Genomic DNA, 2540 nt, shown 5'->3' on the forward strand with positions numbered 1-2540 from the left:
TTTGTGTGACAAGTTCCACAGACTGGGATGAAAGGTGCCCAGTGTCAAAACCTATTTATAATGATGGTTCTTAAATGCTTTAGCCTTCCTTTCAGCCCACTACCCACCCACCAGAGGAAAGAAAGGACATTGGGGTGGGGTGGGGGGGTGTGGACCTGTTTCGAAAGGTTCTTTGGAGCAACTCCCATCTGTGTTGTCTGGAAATCAGCAGTTCGGTTCACAGGTCAGCAGCGGCAGCTCAACCCACTAGCAAACACTTCAGGGACACACCAGCAGTCCAGTTCCATAGAGTCAGAATAGCAAACAGGAATCAGCAGAGGTGGCACTACAAGAGACAGCCAGGCCTCAGCCTCGGCTTGACTCAGCGGAAGGGACCAGGAGGGATGTCAGAAGTTCTCGGCTGAGCCTCTCTCAGGGAAGCAAAGATCAAAGAAGACTCAAGACCAACAAACATTGTACAGCTAGCTATACCAGCAAGGCAAGCTCAGCCTCCATTGTTGTCTTGTTGGAGTCCACCAAGAGACCCTCATTCACAAAGACCACAGAGACCAAGATCACTGCAAACTGCAAGAGGTTGGTTTTTTTTGTTTTGTTTTGGTTTGTTTTGGTTTGGTTTGGTTTGGTTTGGTTTTTCAAGACAGGGTTTCTCTGTGTAGCTCTGGCTGTCCTGGAACTCACTTTGTAGACCAGGCTGGCCTCGAATACAGAAATCCGCCAGCCTCTGCCTCCCGAGTGCAAGGAAGGATTAAAGGAGCAGGGTGGGCTTGAATTTATTGTTGATTCTACAGTCTGAGCAGTCTTATTTATACCTTCCAAATGTCACCTGTCCTCCACATGCCTTGACCCAGCAAGTGTCTTGACTCAGCACAAGCTTCTCTCTCAGCTAACATCACTCTGCCAGTCAGATTAAGTCTGTTTTTGTTTTTTGTTTGTTTGTTTTTAAGATTTATTTATTTATTTATTTAATACATGTGAGTACACTATTGCTGTCTACAGACACACCAGCTCAGCGGTTAAGAGCACCGACTGCTCTTTCAAAGGTCCTGAGTTCAAATCCCAGCAACCACATGGTGGCTCACAACCATCTGTAATGAGATCTGATGCCCTCTTCTGAGGTGTCTGACTGAAGACAGCTACAGTGTACTTACATCTAACAAATAAATAAATAAATCTTTAAAAAAAAACAAACACAAAAACACGTTTACATTGAAGTTGTTTACAAAGTCCACGTGACTTCTTTCACAAGAATGGGTCCTCTTCACACAGAGACAGTGTCCAAGATTTGGTGTCTAGGGATCTTGACTGAAGTAATCACGATGCCTGTGGGAGTCGGGCTAGGCCTGGCCCTAAGACAGTAGAGAAGTCACCCAGGCTGTTGGAAAGCACAGGTGACCTATCTCATAAGAATGGGTTTTATGACCTAAAAGCGATTCTCAAGATGTAGGGGGAAGGGTCTGGGATAAGTAAATACAAAAAATTCTGGAAGATATGGGAAGAGTCCGTCTCAGCAGACACCCAAGAATCACCAGGTTGTAAAACTACCTCATTGCTGGCGTCCTGAGAAGGAAGAGCCAACAGGAATCAGCAGAGGTGGCACTCATGCCCTCCTTGAAGAGGTGAGCTGTGTGTTTAACTTTCCTGGCAAAGCAAAGGAAGGGGGCCTATCCACCCTTTGGTAGGCTCTCATGAGAATTTTGTTAAAAGTTTTCTTCTCCTTTTTTCTTTTTGGTTTTTGGAGACAGGGTTTTTCTGTGTGACAGCCCTGGCTGTCCTGGAACTCACTGAGTGAGATCTGCCGTCCCCTCGGCCTCTCTGCCCCTGTAGCCAGCACTTGAACAGGCTAAGCCATCTGCCGCTCCCGTTAATTTTTCTTTTCTTTTCTTTTCTTTTTCTTTTTTTCTTTTCTTTTCTTTTCTTTTCTTTGGAGATACGGCCCCTTGTAGCCCAAGCTGGCCTCACAGTCTCTACCTGGCCGAGGGTGGCTTTGAACTCTTGGTCGTCCTTGTGCTGGATTGTGCCGGAAATACAGGCTCTCCTCAACTCTGAATGGACAGCCCGGCGCGGCGTGTCGGACGCAAACGCGATCAGGACAGGGTCCCCAGGGATGGTGTCTAAAGGTGGTCAGGCGGCTCTGTCTGAGGAGTCCCTTCAGGTTCCACTGGGGCTGGGCCTTGGCGTTGGACGCACACTGGGCGGAGTCTCGGAGCAGGGTAGCGGGGCTTCAGGGCCTGGGACTTCAGGGCGAGGGCGGGGCGCATGCATATGAGGCTGCGCGCGGAGGCTGCCGGTCCGGCGGATCCAGGCGCGCTGCGTCCCGCGTACGTAGTCGTATAAAGTCTTCTGAGGTGGGTATGATTTCCCTGCTGAGAGGCGATCAGAGAGCGACGGGCGTGGAGGGCATGATGGCGAAGCGGACGCGCGGACGAGGTGACCGTATGTTTGAAGTGAGTGTGCGTTGAGGGAAAATGCGCAGGCGGCAGGTTCAACTCATACTTACCTGGCAGGGGAGATACCATGATCACGAAGGTGGTTTTCCCAGG

The 2540-nt window shown here is 49.5% G+C and overlaps 1 pseudogene; it reads left to right on the top strand.

Moving 5' to 3' along the window:
- Positions 1 to 2489: 2489 nt before the first annotated feature.
- Positions 2490 to 2540, top strand: LOC115063375 (annotated as a pseudogene; the record flags this gene model as incomplete).

Source organism: Mus pahari, unplaced genomic scaffold (genome assembly GCF_900095145.1).
Source record: "Mus pahari unplaced genomic scaffold, PAHARI_EIJ_v1.1 scaffold_15086_1, whole genome shotgun sequence".
Lineage (NCBI taxonomy): Eukaryota > Metazoa > Chordata > Mammalia > Rodentia > Muridae > Mus > Mus pahari.